The following is a 16,812-nucleotide window of genomic DNA, read 5'->3' as shown; positions in this document are numbered from 1 at the left end:
TTTCTCTTTCCCACTATTCATCTTCTTGCACAAATTCCATAATTTTGTTCCACCCAATCACAATTATGTCTTCAATATATTAGTTACTCCAATTGCTACATCCAGGCTGCTGTCATTCAGTTGTCATTTCCTATTCTTCTACTTTTCTCAAGATAGTTTGGCATACTTTCAGGCTGGTGGTTGCTCAATTTTTAAAGTTGAAGATGTCTATGACTTCTTTGAGAGTGATTAAGAGCATATCTCATGGTGTTAAAGATTGCAAGAGCTCTTCCTTAGATTTGCTTTCAGTAATTTGCAGAATACTTGGAGGTGGCATTCATAATTATTATCAATGAATGATCTTTTCTAGAAAGGGTTTTAAAAAATTGGTTTTTTTTTCCAAAATCATTGATTTCTAGCATCTGCAGCATCCTATAGCAAGAAATTCCACTGCTTAATTGCAAGTTATTTGGAAGAAAACATGCGTTTTTTTTGCTGGTACTGTTTTTGTTTTGAACCTGCCATCTAGTATGCTCTTTTGATTCTTACTGTATTGGAATAGAATGAACAGTCATTTTTCACCTATTTCATGTCACTCAAAGTACAAATCTTTCATATTATCCTGTCTTTTCTCTGAAAGAAACAGTTTAACCTAATTATTGCTATCACCATATGACTGCTCATTGTACTCTTTTCTTAACACATGTAATTTATATACCCATACTGTCTTAATGTTGCAAATCTCCTTGTTCTGTCAATCCCTTTGCTATCTACACTTCTTTGTCAGTATAGGGGCAGTCATATAGCTAAAGGATTCTTTATAGTCAGCATAGAAGTAAGAAGAAAGAATTCCCATAAAAAGTGTGTGGTGAATTGACTTTGCCTGAATGCCAGATGGTCACCAGACTCACTCTGTCACTCTTATCAGCTGGACAGAGGAGACAATATCCAATGAAAGGCTTCATGGGGTGAGATAAAGATAGGTACAGATCACTCGCTGGTTACTGTCATGGGTAAAACAGACTTGGGGAAATTAATTGCATTTATTACCAATCTAACTAGATGTCTCGGTTTTAGAAGACACGTGTCTGCTAGGGAGGGCAGGAGCCTTCCCTGGAATGAAAAAATGTAGACCCTCTTCCTTTGAATTATTATAATTCTGAAATTAAGGGGCTTTCAGGTAAAGATCTGGGGATAGGAATAACAGTTCTTTACTAGTATAACCAGGCAAACAAACAACAATAACTACAGCATTAGCAAGAAAACAGAACCAGAGACCCCGTGACAGCTTTCTCCGCTGAGATGGGATGGAGGAGAAGCTTTGTTTCACAAACCTCTTCGGGTGGGCAGACCCAGCGCTCTTGCAGGGCTCTGAGGAACACTCAGATGGAACAGCAGGGATGAGCTGATATCTTGGCCTGGTGGCTGAGGTGTATCAGCAGAGGAATGAGCAGAGATCCTGGGCTGGTGGCTGAGGTGTATCAGCAGCTCCGCGGCGGTGCCTGGCACTGCCACACGTCCCGGCAGGACAGGGGGTGTGAGGCCACCAACGAAGAGGGGAGAAGAAGAAGAAGCAGCAGCTCCGTCTGGGTGATGGCAAAATTCCCTTCTCTCCACCGCAGCAGCTTCATGCCCAAAATGTCTTTCTCTGAAGCTGAAGAAAGCCCACTAAAACTGTCTCCACCCTCCTTTTTCCTGCCCCCCTTCCACCCATGGGCCCGGCCAAACTCTTTGTCTTTTGTTAAGCACTCACCAAGTATCCACAGTTAGGTTGTCTCTGCAACTAATGGGCAAAAATTCTACGGGCAAGCCAGAACTTAAAAAAAAAAAAAAGACACTTAACCCCCAACGCTAGAGTAGGATAATGAGAAGTAAACCCAAATCTTAAAAATAGCTTTCTCCTATCCCTCCCTGCTTAATTTCTTGTCTTTATTCTGACTCTCTACTCCTGTCCCTAGCAGTGCAAATGAGACAGGAATGGGAATTACGGCCTTCTGCTCCTGCATCTTCCTCAGGGGAGGAAATCTTTCCCCTGCTCTGTGCACTTCTCCAGTATGAGTCCTTCCCACAGGCTGCAGTTATTCATGGAATCTTCCAGCATGAGTCCCTTCCATGGTCTGCAGTCCTTCAGGAATGCAATACTCCAGCCTGGGTCCCCATTGGGTCACAAGTACTGCCCACAAACCTGCTCCAGCCTGGGCACCCCTCTCTGTGGGGCCAGAGGTCCTGCTTGGTCCTGCTAGTCTTCCCACAAAGTAACAGCCTCATTCAGACATCCACTTGCTCTGGCACAGGGTCATCCTTGGGCTGCAGGTGGATCTGTGCTCCACCATGGCACACCATGGGTGACTGCAGATGGAATCGAACTTCAGTGCCTGGAGAATCTTCTACCCCTCCTTCTCCACTGACCTGGGTATCTGCACAACTGCTTCTCTCACCTATGCTCACTTCTCTCTCTGACTGCAGTTGATTTGGTGCAGTAGTGTCACAAGGAGAGTGGCTACGACAAATCTTTTGGTTGCCTGACTTCAGGGCAGATGGTGGTGAAAATAAATAGGAGTGGGAGCAATGGTTTGTACCAGGAAAATATCACTTTAATAAAGACTAAAAGAAAATAGGAACAATACCCAAAAACCCAACAACAATAACCAGGGGGAGCTCTGTGGGGGTGACCAACCAAAGACAAGAACGAAGGAGGAACAATATATTACCTTAAGGAAAGAACATTTGGGAAGCATGACCATATAAAGAGCATAACTAGCCAACAGGGGAAAAGAACTTCGGTTAATTAACATACCAACTACAAGGGGTCTTGGGAGGAAGACTCAGGTTTGCCCTGAGTTAACAAATGTTTTCCAGGGCTTAAAATGGAGGTTCAGCTTATCAGAGGTGAAATCTGCCTGAGTCTGTGTCCCAGCCAGGCTGACTCCCACACAGTAGCTTTTTCATCTTCTTAAATCAGGTATCCTAGAGGCACTACCACTGTCACTGATGTGCTCAGCCTTGGCCAGTGGCAGGTCTGTCTTGGAGCTGGCTGACACCAGCTCTGTTGGATAGTTTTGACAGTGCTCTGCACTGTAGCTCCAGCTAGCTCTATGGTGTTCTTTTGCACTCCAGCGCAGGCGAGTGCCAAGAGTGGGAAGTCACTGGGGATTTTGCTTTTCCCACAGTGAAACCTTTGGACGCTTGGGCCACCCCAAGCTCTGTGGTGCATGACATCAGGGACAGAGGTAATAAAGCAGAGGAGTCTCTCCGGAGTAGAGTTCCCAGCAATAGTTTATTAGGATGGGGAAACGTGGGATCTACACTGGAAGGAGTCAGGTCCACAAGAACCTGAAGCCCTGCTGTGCAGGGGTTTAAGTACAGCCCAAGCTCAGGGGAGGGTACAAACAGTGGACCAATAGGGAATCCTGAGGGGAGGAATAAGGGGAGGGGGAATCACAAATTCAAGGACACACAGAGGGAGGGAGAAAGATACACTAACCAGTGGGGCCTTGAGGGACAAATGATTGACAGGGAAGGATCTGGAAGACAGGGTGGGGTTTACAATGATTGACAAGGAAGTAGGGGCAAGGTTGGACAGACAAGGAACTTTCAAGAAGGAAGGGAGGGTTTTGCTTTGATGGATGGGATGTGGGAGGGATAACAAGAGGTAGAAACCAATACATTCAACCCAGAGGGGGAAAAGGTACATACCAACAAACAGTTCAAACCTATCAACTCTGACAAAATTAAACAAACACATTGCAACATAGTTTCTTACAGAAACTACTACTTGCAGACTACTTTGTAATAGAAACTGCCTCTGTAGCTCCTCTGCTACAAAAAACCTTGCTATGGAAAGTCATTGCAGAGCAGAAACAAGTCCTCAATTTAAATTTTCATGTCTGCCCCAAAAGTTTGTCAGTGCTTTTTATCCCACAGTCTGCTCTCTTCATTTTAGTAATTTAGAGATTAATTTTTTTCCTGGAATTCAGCCTTTAAGACTGGACACTGGAAAGGAAGATTTTTCTTCCAACACAATATTCTGAGCAGCAGTATAAGGCAACCATGGCTTACTATCCCTGAAATCTAGTAGTAGATTTAGGATGGTGTTATATGCTTAAACAGATAAACAACTAATTAAATATATGTATAATCTCCCCCACAAACATACATCTCATCTCTCTCTCTCTCTCTTTTTTTCTCTCTCTCTGTCTCAGAACTTACAAAACTAAAGTATGTACACATGCTAAATTTGAATTTCAGAAATAAAATTATTCCTTAATTTGTCTGCACTTTTGTCTGTACAGAAACCTAGGCTAGTTCTAAAGAGAGTTGCGAAGGAAATGTAATAATCTGTCTTTCATTGTTTAACACTCCTCTCGGATTAAATTCACAGAAGCCTATTGATACCATAGAGCTGAAGGCAAACTTAGATAATAAAATCCCACAAGTACTTACTAGGTCTATTTTCTAAAGAATAACACTTATTTCTTTAACATCTTCTGAATTTCTGTGCTAGGTTTGTTGGCTTAAAAATTAAACATTGTGATTTAATAAATTTTAAATTAGATTATTTACTCTTTAATTTTTTATTATATGAAAAAAAATCATAAGAAACGCATACAGAATCCTAAACAAACACTTCCAAAAAGCAGGCAGAAAGTCTTGCTTCCTTGGTGTGATTATTCTGTGCATTTAAGAAAGCATGAGTTATGCATCAGTTGTCAACAGAAACTGAAACAACGAGTGGTGTTTAAAATGGTTAAAAAATCAATATTGATTGAATCAATCTTTCTTACAGATGAGGTGAAATTAGCAGCACAAAGTCAGTAGTTTAAAACTGTTGATCAGTAAACAAAATGAAAATGAACAGCAGGTGGCAGTACTATCAAGAGCAGTGATTCTGATGAGTGTCATCAGCTAGTGTTAGTGTCAGTTCTTCTGCAAAAGGTAAATTAAATACCACAAAATCACCTATGGCGTGTGCTTTTGGGGTAAACAATAATGAGGGATTAGCCAAATTGAAACACATCTCTTGCTTCAAGTGGTTTCTCCTGTGGCAAACATGAAATTACTTTCATAAGAAAAGTTGTTTTTTGTTCTATAAAGTGACAAGTTTATTCTGTGCTTTCTTCTAGATGGAATTTTGAGTGATAATATACAATTTATGGAAGAGTAAATATAGAAAATCAACAAAAGTAAAATCTGATAAAACAAGTTTGGTTGTAAAATTTCAGACATGCAAACAACCTAGTCTATAATTCTGCTGTCTTAATTACTGACTTGATATATCTTTGCTAATGCAATGCTCTTTGTCAAAGCATTTTAAAAAAGCATTACTGAAACAGTTTATCTTAAAGACTGTATATTAGTGTCCTCTCATATAATTGTACAGAGTTACTTTTATACATTTTGTTACAGAACAAATTGCTGAGCTTATTAGTTTTTTATTTTAATTGACCCTTGGTGCAATTTACTCTAATTTGTGACAGTTTATCCTTCTGCCAATAGTTAGCATCTTGCAAGGAGCTGCGCAGCTTGAGATTATATCACTGAGGGAAGGCATATAACAGTGTACTTGTGCTTCTTCTATTGATTTACTTAAAAATCATTCCAGCTATAGAGAATGCCAGGATCCCACATGCAGAGTGCATGAGACCAGTTACTGCAGATGACTGTCCCAGGGACACTTCTCAAGCACTTTTGTAAAGTTCCTCTACAAGTCTCCTTAATGTTGGTGGAGTTCACTCACTGTGTTTCTTAAAAGAGAAATTGCTAAAAAAACCACAAAGGTAATCTAAATGGAGGTTAGAACATTATCTTTAAGACTTACAGGCCATTTTATGAGATCGGTGCAGTCTATGGATTTTAACACAAACATTTTTCAGTGTAGTATCATTTTAAAAAGTGATTTGGTTCGTGCATGTCTCATCATGACTTCCCAATGCTTTCAACTGTATGGGACAACGACCTACCTTAATTACACCATACCTAGTAAGAGTAAGAAGACTGAAGAAATTCAGAAGAAACATGTAATACAAAAAATTGTGTCTGAAGTGTGTTCTTTCAAGATTTATGTAGAGTGTCAGCTGATCCTTAGTATTTTACTTTGAGTTCAAATTGTCAATATTTTCAGTAGAAGACAGATTAGTATGGTTAGCATTAGGATTTTAAGGGGCTCTAGTAGTTGTGTTATTTAGAGAAGAAGAAAAAAGAATTTAATGAAGTGTGTTATAGATGATCAGTTTTTTAGTAAAACTTTATCCACAGGAATATAGGGCTTTATCAACTCTGGTTTTAGTAATCTAGGTATTAAAGCACAGCTCTTTTCAAATGACTGCTAAGAATTGATATATGTACATTTCAGGCAAGGCTGGTTTCTTTGGATTTTTGGTACTGAATTTGAATTGCAGTTAAACCATCTTTTCCATATAATTAAATCTATATTAGCTGCTTTCCTGAGTTGGAACTGCATTTAAAAGTCAGAAATATAAATTAAAAATATAAAAACACTTTCCCCCCCCCTCTTTTTTAATAAAAAGATTCTGAGACACTCTTTTATTGCATGAAAGAGAGCAAGTGAGAAGGCAGGGTGGTCTGTGTTTTGATGTAAGCATTTCAGTTGTTTTGACTAAATATCTGAAGAAAAATTGACGCTGTCTTTAAGGAATTTCAGTGTTTTCACAGAAATACTAAATCTAATTTACCAGTCTTTAAGGAATTTCAGTGTTTTCACAGAAATACTAAATCTAATTTACCAATTTCTTTAGTGTGTTTTTCACCAGGTGGAGAGTGTACCTATACTTCCTGCTAGATATTCCTGAGCTTTTAAAATATCTGGCTCTTTATTGTAGCAGTAAATACCACCTGAGAGCTAGGTTAAAGTTTCTGGTTATGAGCAAGGCTTCAGTTAGACTGCTAGTGCCTGAACCAGCTGATGTGGAATGGTAGTGTGACCCATCAACAGGGCACATGCAATCATGCCGTGCTATGCATATTGCAATATGTAATTGAAGTGTTGTTTGGAATCTATGCAAGATTTTAATGTCAGTATTTATTTTTGTCAAAGGAATCACAGCAATACTTAGTGTATATGAATCAGTGGAGGGGGGGGAACCCCAATTAATCATGTGATTTTGTCTGAGTCCTTACAAATTAGGGAATATGTTACAAACATGGATAAATGGTCTGAGAACCTCAGTCTCTAGAGGGTTCTCATGAGATATGAGATAGTACAAACCAGTGGATCACTCAGATTTCTGAAGAGCTTAAAGACAATTATCATCCAAGAGAAAAAGAATTTTTTATTTAAAGAAATTTTTCATTGCACATGTTAGTTCAATTTTATAGCAAAATATTTTTTTGCAATACAGAACATAGGGAGTGTATATATGTCTGTGTGTAAGGTAGTGACACCAGGAACATGTGTATATGGACAATATAGAAAAACTGAATTTTTTCTCATCCTACATAGTATGCAAAATAGACTGAAAGACAGCAAAGCAATGTGTGTTGTTTTTGTCTCTACATACACATATGCATGATATACATTTGTTCTGGGTACATGTTTTAATTCTAAATTTGCTGTCTGAATTTTAAAGTCACTATCTCAAATATTTACAGAACCTGTGTAGTATCTGATTTTGAGTGTAATTTTCTCTTTCTTTGCAAATTTTTGGTTTTGTTTTTGAAAGGTCAGTTTAGGTGATTTGTTTAATTGGAATCAGACACAATATTTGCCAGGGAAAGCTCTTCCTTATCACTAAAATGGAGAGCCAAAAGATGGAGGGGAAAGTTATCAGAATTAAATCAAGTTAATATACCCTATGAATATTCACTCTCCAGTTAGACTTAAAAAAGCATGAAGCATGAAGATATTTAATCAGGTATTTGCATTGATTACAAGACTGTGGAAGAAGTTCCAAAGGTGAGGTGTTCGGTAAAAAAAACCAAAGAAAATGACAACAAAAAATGCTGTAAGAATTAATCACTAAGTTTTTACAGAAGATGTTTATTTTATGGCAAAGAAGGCACTTCAGATGAATAATAGACACTGGAACTAGAAAACTACTTATGATGGATAAAAATTTTGCTAATGAGCCTAAGAGTTTTTCTCATATTTACAAGTCTTATAACACTGTAACATGCATAAAATAGGAGATACTGCAGCTTCTCTTTATGACCCTAATATGTACAATTAGAACTGGTACATAAAGTCATTGCACTATAGTGTCAAAACAACAGCTGTAATAGTAATAATACAAGCAGTGTTTGCTAAAGCATTTTTTGAACTATATGCTACAAGGCAAATTAATTCTGTCCTTGTGACCAAAATAATTTGCTCATTTTTATTTAACATTATTCAATATAGCATGTCTGTTTAACAGTGATCTATTTGTAAATTAGTACAGACATTTAAGAAAAAATATTACTTATACAAGCCCAGGATTGAGCCTCTTTCTGTAGGTTCTATGTAAGTGCTTGGATCAGAATACATTTGTTTTAATGGTTATCCTTTTCAATTATTATAAAGACAATATTTTAATCAATTCTTAAGAGTAAAGTGATTTATTCAAAACAAAGAATGTAGTTAAATTTTTTTTTTTGGAAACAGTTCAAGTCCTACTTACTGCTGAATAAAATACAACTGCATGCAGTTCATGGTAGAGATTGTCTGAAAAACTGGTCATAGCATAAAAAAGACACCTTGTTTTGTGAAAGTCAGTAAAACCTTTTTTTATGGGAGATGTGCCAAGCAGGCAGCTCTCTGTCAACTCATTTTAAATACCTCTAAACTAGGCCTTTATGTCCTGATAGTATAAATTAACACCACAACATGGTTACTTAGAGTAACCATGAAGTTTAGAAGTTTAATGGATATTAGCTTCTCTATAAGTCTTGGTGTGATATTTTATAGAAGTTACAAGAATTCTACAATCTCAGAGAGCATCTGTCTGACAAAGGCACTCTGCAGACCAGCTGCTCCTATTCTGTGTATATCCTGTGTAGGTATCCCTTAACCTTCTGTAAGATATACTAGCCTCTGGGGCTTAGGATAAGCATGTATTTGCTCTAAATAGTTTCATCTATTTAGGATCACTAATTTGAATTTCACTTTCATTGACAGTATCTCATCCAGAATCTTGAATTTACTTACAAATATTTTTTTTTAAGGCATACTCATTGCTTGTTCATTTCTCTATTTAATGGTTAGGATTAGTCCTTGACTGGTGAATTAATTTTTTTTTTCTTCTTTTCTCTAACTCCTGACCCTCCTAGTTATCATTACTTTGTGTTCTATGAAATCCAGACAAAATCATTAATATTTAGTATTGTGCAAACTACATTAAAATTGTGCTAAACTACTGTCTGTAGCAGTCAGAGAGGGCTTGGATTTCAGGTGTCTAGGAGAGACATTTATTGATTATGGGTAAGTAAATATCTTGTTAATATAGGGATGTCATGAGTGAAATTCTTGTTTACAACAGAATTACCATGAAAATTTATGCAACCTGCACAGTCACAATTGCCTTGTGACAATCCATTTTAAATTCATATTATAAGTTCAGCTGTTGTGTGCCATGAAATGAAAACTGAAATCCCTGAGAAAATAGGGAAAAGTACATGTAATAAAATGTCTGTCTTACATTGACAGTAAAGCTGAGAGAGTTTGAATATTGAATAATATGGGTGGTTTACTGTAGAGTTTTTTCCAATAGGGGGCACACAAAGCACAGGAACAGCTAAAACCTCGACAAAATCCTTCACTACTTGAACCAGAGCCCAGAAAAACACGTCTGAGGAACCTTCTGTGTTTAGCAGGGACTATTAGAACATTCCCAGAGATTTCTCTGGGTGTCTGAGTCTGCAGGTGTCATTGCTTTGGTGGATTTAATGATTGCTTTCTCTACTTAAGTCCTCTGAAGAGAAAATGGTCATTGTTTATTCTTGCAAACCTAAAATATGCTTAAAACTTTTTTTAAGAGCACTAGAAGAAAAAAATAATTTAATCTACTGTAATAGTTTTGAATGTTACTGTGTTTTGTAGTCTAAACTTCGTAAGCATTTATATGAAATATGACTAATCACTGAGTGATTGGAGTTTACCTCTAAAGTTTCCATAAGAATCTGACTTTTAACTAGGTATTGGAACTCATGTATTGTGCATCTGCAAGAAGTATTGGTTGGGTGAAAAATGTAAGAGCAATATACCATAATGGGGCATTAAATGCCTTTTTTTTAAAAAAAATAATTTGTAGTTTCAATTACTGAGTGTAGTTATTCTGATCTCTAGGGTATTCTTTCCACATTCCTGCTTTGTGTCCAAATATGTTATGCAGTTTTGCCCTTTCAATGTTGTTGCTTTTCTGAACTTAATTTTGAGTGCCAGAACCACATTAAATAAGAAATTAGGACCAAAGTTGTGTAAAATACTAAGAGATTTTTGATCTTTACACTGTTAGATAGGAGGCATTCCAGGCAGCCTTAAATATTGATTTTCTGTTTTTCAGCTAATTAGTGTGACTCTGGTGGAAGCAAGACATATGCCCAGAACCAGGTGGAAGGTATGTGAAAAGTATGGCTCATGGAGTGCTCATTTTCTTATGGTATTCTTCAGAGATGTCTTAGTTTAGGGTAAATTTGGGAGAAAAACTCCAAATGGGGGTTTCTCCAGGGAGGGAAAAAAAATTTACATTACCCCTCTCCCCCCCACAACTGGTCCGGGAAAGGAAAAAATTTCTTTGGAGAGAAGTGGAAAAAGCTCTTTATTTAACAGAAATTGAATAATATTAAATAATAAAACCTCTCGCTGTTCGATGGGATGGCAAATCTAGGAAGAAAAGTCCTTTTCATGTGGTGTAGCTTGGCTCACTCAGGTTCTTATCAGTCTTTTTGGCGCTGGAAAGTGCCGAGGCCCAGGCCCCGGTGGGCCAAAGGCGTGAGCTCCTGGGGTTTGGCTGGGTGTTCAGTCCAGAGCAGGTTTGCACAGATCCAGGAAAAAAGGGAAAAAGCAAAGGTCTAGGGAACTCTTCTGCTAGCTCAAACTAACTAAAAGCCAGAGAGAAGCTCTGTCCCCATGTCTGTCTGTGTTGCAGACACCACAGTCCAGGAGTGGGATGTGTGGGAGTGATGTTTTTCTTTAACAGAAACTGCGTGCTTCTTCTTTCCACTGCTCTTGCTCTCAAAGCCAGTCTTAAAGGTGCAGAATTTAATATATAACATAAACCAGATGATTGGGGATACCAGTATCATAAAGTCACCCCAGGACAAGAGACCAATGTCCTTTGGTCTGGGGACATCTGCTGTAGAGGATCTCATACATCAGAACAACACTAGCAATAAAAGGCTGGTAGCAATAACTAGCTGGGGACTGAGATAATTTCTGTGCACTCTCTTCTTCAGTGTTGTCAGGGACGATAATTGTGAGTGGACTGTGGTCAAACGGGTTGTGCACACACAAGTTGCATTTCTATTTTCCCTTTTAATGTCTTAGTCCAAGGACAGGTCCATTTTCTCCTTGTGTCTTGGCAGGCTTTGCTTTCCTGCAGCCAGCTGTCGGGATTGCCTTCTGGCAGCATCTTTTGTAAAATGAAAGAAGCACAATAGAAAAAAAAATAAGAAATAAAGAAAAAGACTACTCTGGCAAAACTGGGTTATACAGTCTGATTATTTCAGTGAAGGCAAAGATTACTCCTTTTCCTTCCACTCCATCCTCCATGTAGTTAAATTAATAGACCGCCTGGTACTATGAATATTTTTATTGTTAAACTTCATGGAGATCTCTTAGGAGCAGAGAAGAGTTAAGAGGTTATGGAATTGGTCCACATACTTACCACCCTGCTTAAAATCTTACTATACCTAACCTATAGCTTTGTGCAGTGTGTAAATGCTGAGCTAAAACACCTCTTCCAGGGCTAAAACAACAACTAATTTTGTAGGCCACCATTCTGCAACCTTTATTTGGAGACTGCCAACTCCTGTTAACCAGTGCCACATGCAGTGGGTTTCTTGATATGGAATAGAGCACTGACCAGACTATATTTGGTTCTTATAAACTCTAGGACATAATTTCATGTGGATTTCATCACTATCATCTTATGATGCATTTTAATTTATCTTACAGAGTTGAGAGGCTCTCTGTGCCCTTACCAATAATCTTCAATTATTCAGGACACTTGTTTCAGATTGTTTGAAATACTTTGTAAACAGCTGTAGGTACCCACTACAGCTCTGGAAGAAAAAGAAATCTGCAATACTAAGTACATTAAAATGCTACGTTAAACTGCTAATGATATGCACCATTCTATCATGAGAACAAAGCAAACATTGGCAAGAAATAAAGACAAGGAAAATGAAAGCAGGAGACACATTTTTGGCATGCTAGAGAAAAATGATTGAAGAAGATTCTTCACTTCTATGCTTTCCTTCCTGTTTGGACGGTAGAGGAATAAAGTACTTTTGTTTCCTTCTAAGTAGAGGCAGAGCTAGTCCTTTTGCAGATTTTCTGATTTCTTTTTTTTTTTAATGTCAAGATTTGCATGTAAGTATTTTAGGAGGAGCAAAGTGGCAGGAAAACAGAAAGAAGTTGCCAAAAAATTTTGTTTTAGGAGAAAACAAAGTTTAGGAGAAAGGAGAGGGATGCAGTAAAACCTCTTTCATCTGTGCAATTGTACATTTATTTTTTTCCCCATTCCATCTTTTTTCTGCTCACATCTGCATCACACTGACTTTTGCTTAGTTCTGCCATGATGATTCATGATCACCCTGTACACTTTTTTCCAGGCTCTTAGTACGTGTATCACACACTGACAGAGCTTTAGAAAATTGTTAAAGGAGCTGACTCGGAACTGTGAACTAGAGAGGTCATTCTTCTGATCTTGATGTTGTATGGATGGTGGAGCTGAAAAAGGAGAGAGGAGGGTTCTTTCAGGAAATGAACTGTGCTGTGATTATGGAGCTGATTAAGTTTTAGTGACCTCTCAGCTGTCTTTCTAAGGAGCCATGATAGGGCATTCCTAAATAATATGAGGCCTAAATGGCATACGATTCTCAAAATTTGAAAAGCTATAGTAAGTAAAATACATAAATTGAATGTGGTAAGCTATACAAACGTGTATATTTTATTCTGTTTCTCAATAACTTCCAAATCAGAGAGTCAAGAAAAGTAAGAGTCTGAAGACAGAATGAAAAGAGGGGTCTGTGTGGTGTATGGTCCATCAACACCGTTGAAAGGCTGTTATAAACTAGAGTGGATCAAAATGCATCATGAGCAAAGGTGTCATACACTTTTTCCTGTTTACTTTGCCCCTCAGAAAGATTACTGTGCTCTTCAGAAAGCACTCCTCATAGTTTAGCCAAAAGTTTCAGTTTGTACAAAATGTATAAATATAAAATAAATATATAAAAAATATATATTTTTCCCTCTTTGTAAGAAAAGATTAGATACTTCAGGATGTTTTTGACCAATCTAGGCATGGAACCAAAATTGAAACTAGTTGTAAACTAGATCATAGGCCTTTAGGATAACCTTTAAAGTGGCCAGTGCCTGATTTGTGGATACAGTGGTGCAGCAAAATGTCTGCAGGATGACTGAGAACTGTAAACTGTGATTCTAGATTTATAGGAAATACCATAGCTTTGATATAGTGTTTTTACTTTTTTTGCAGAAATGGGATAGCTTTTTGAGCATACTTCTTGAGACATTTGGGGTTTTTACTCAATGTAGATCAGGATGCTTCAAGAATGTCATCTGTTGCACTCCTGTATTTTGCAAATGCAATTGATTCTGTAATTAGCTGTGCCAAATGTATGCTTAGTGAAGAACCTGCTTTTTTGAAGTGCTTGCCAGAAGCACATGATTTATCATATTTATATGCCTTTTATAAACACACAGATATTGACATGCGTAGCAATTTAAGCTAGCATTTGCAAGTTCATGGTGTAACAGGTAACAGTAAGTAGTTATTATTAGTGTGATAATTGTACTAAGGGGTCCCAGAATGTAATAGTAACAAAGTCTATGGCTAATTAATTTTGCTAACTTGAAAAGAACATCTAGTCAAACACACATAGTCTAGATTAAATCCAAATTTTTGCTTTTTAAAGTCTGTGCCTTCTGCAGAGAATCATGTGTTTCCTGACCACTTCTAGATAAATATATGCCTTTTCTGAAGTCATTTAGTATCTGAGTATGTTAAGATCCCAGTCTACAACTGGATAATAGAAACTGCTGAGCACAGGGTAGAAAAAGATCCAAAATATGATTTTATTGAGCCCTTTTAGTCAGCTATTGTATTTCACATCAGAAGATAAGGCATTTTGCTGGTGGATGAAATGAAACTGTTTTAACTTTTGTCAAATTATGGCAATGTTGTTAGAATTACTTAGCTGACTGTTTTTAACTTTTTGAGATTCTTAGGTTGGATGGTGTAGAAGTGAAATAATCACTTTATACTTGCAAGAAATTTTGGTAATAGTAATGTAGGAGTCAGGGCTGTGTTAGAACAAATTTGACCATGAAGAGAAACAGTTAAGAACAAGGGCAAGGTTATCAGACAGGGAAGGAACAGGCCTGGTCAGCAAAAGAACACAATGTAAGAGCTAAACAGGATGAGAGATGGAGAAATTGAACAAGTTGTGGTCCAATATACACAAATGTAATTATCCAATAAAAATGCTTATAAGGGTGTGTGAACAGTGCATGCAGCCAATTGCAGTAGAGATACTTGCGTGAATACATTTGTATACAGTATAAATGTAACCAAACTTAGAGAATAAACGATGATCAGATCATCATATTGGTGCTGTGTCATTCCTGTTCCTGCATGAAGAAATGAAGAACCTGGCAAACTGGTGACCCTGAGACGTGATAAAGCGTTGCTATTTGGAGCAGAAGCTGGAGGGGGCGGGGGAGCTGTTGGCTGGCATTACTGGAGGTAAGCCGGGCTGCCTGAGAGAGGCAGGAGAGGATCTGTGCTAAGCTGAAAAAAAGAGAAGGGCTTAGATATCGACAGCATGGGGATCGCTGCATCAGTGATAGAAAGGACTGCTGTTAAAAGTTTGTTGCAGCTTGCAGAAAGGAGAGAGACTAAGATCAAAGAAGGGGACTTGGCTGCATTGCTTCTCTGGTGTAGAGAATGGGCTTTAATTGTAAATGCCGATCAGCTTTATGTATATACAGCTACATGGACTAACACTGGCACAGAACTTTGGGAATCTATTCAAACACGGAATAAAGAAGCTGGAAAGTTGGTACCTACTTATCGTGCTGTACAGCTTATGGTGGAAAAAATGAAAGGATGGGCTTGTGTTGCTGCAGCTGCTTGCACTATCTCAGCAGCAATAGATTATGTCTGCGCTATCTCTCAGCAAAGGATAGACAGAGTGACAAGAAAGAAGAAAATTATTTATTTGAAACAAATGATACCAAAACCCCAAAAACTGTGTGTTTGGTTTCTGAGAGAGCGTTTTGGGAATGAAGGGATATTGACATAGATCCCTTGGTGCCTCTGACCTTGGGCACCGTCATTGCTTGGCATGTCTGGTGTGCCTGCACTTCCTTCACCTTCTCAGTCAGTCCGACCTGCTCCATCAGCACAGAAAATTGATCCATCTCAAGTGCCACTCCCTATGGAAATTGATGAAGACCCACCTGAAACACTTTAGTCTAAACTTCCATCTAAGCAACTTGTTAATTTGTTGTTCTTAACAAGAAAAGGCTATGTCTGAGCTCTTGAATCACATGTGAAGACTAGATAGGGGATCCTCAAAATAGGCCATTCGGGATGTATATCAGAAAGCCCATCAAGCTATTAAGGAGAGATTAAAGGCAGTCGAAGAAAATGTTTGTGGGCCAGAAACAAAAGATGCCTCTAGTGGGCAGAGAGAGCCTGAAAGAAATCCTCACAGGTTTTGAGTTACTGAGGAGATGCTGCAAATTAAAGAAAGATGAGATAGAGAATGGATAAAACAACTGTTAGAGGCAGGAGAAATGCACCCAGATGAAGCTGGTAATTATTTATGTAGTAAATTTGGACAAGGCTTGACTCAAGAAAAGAGTCAGGTTTATGGAAAATATAAGTCAGATTGTGATCAAAGAGACAGTAATGATTCTACTATTTCAACTCCACTTCAGAGGTTTACTGATTGGTTGCAAAGTAAGGAGGAAAAAGGAAAGATAGAGGGTCATCATGTCCCTTCATCATCAGCCAGTTGATGGGTCCATCTCTGTCTGGAGCAGTTCCTCCTCCAGGTCCTCCTCCATAAGATCTTAATTATAAAGAAGGAAAAAGATGGAGAGGAGTTATCAAACATGCAATTATCAAAGGACAAATGTTACAAATCCAGTATCACTGCCATGCCAGTCTACTTGCAGGGAGATCAATGCTTTTGGCACCCATTTGATTGCAAAACTGTGAGTCAATTGCAACAGAGCATTGATAACCAAGAAGTTATGACTGTGATACAATCCTTTTTTCAAAATCAAGACCTTATGCCTACTTACCTTATGCCTATTGGATCACATTTAGAAATTATTCTTCCTACTACTACATTTATGCTGTTTAAAGACAAATGGCAAGAAAGATGTGAGGTTGCTATGGTGGAAAACCTTAAAAGGCTGGATGGAAATGACCTTTCATGATTTGCCACCCTTGAACAGCTTATGGGTACTGGACAATATCGAACTGGGGCTGCACAAGCTGCCTTACATTCGCAAATAACTCAACAATCCCAGGCATTGTCATCAGCTTCACTGCAAGAATTGCCTCAAATTGGAACACCTAGCTGGCCACATCATAAGATAAGGCAGCAACCAGATGAACCTTATATGAAGTTTATTGATCACCT

This window comes from Parus major, chromosome Z (assembly GCF_001522545.3).
Source record: "Parus major isolate Abel chromosome Z, Parus_major1.1, whole genome shotgun sequence".
Classification (NCBI taxonomy): Eukaryota; Metazoa; Chordata; class Aves; order Passeriformes; family Paridae; genus Parus; species Parus major.
This window is presented reverse-complemented; position numbering follows the sequence as displayed.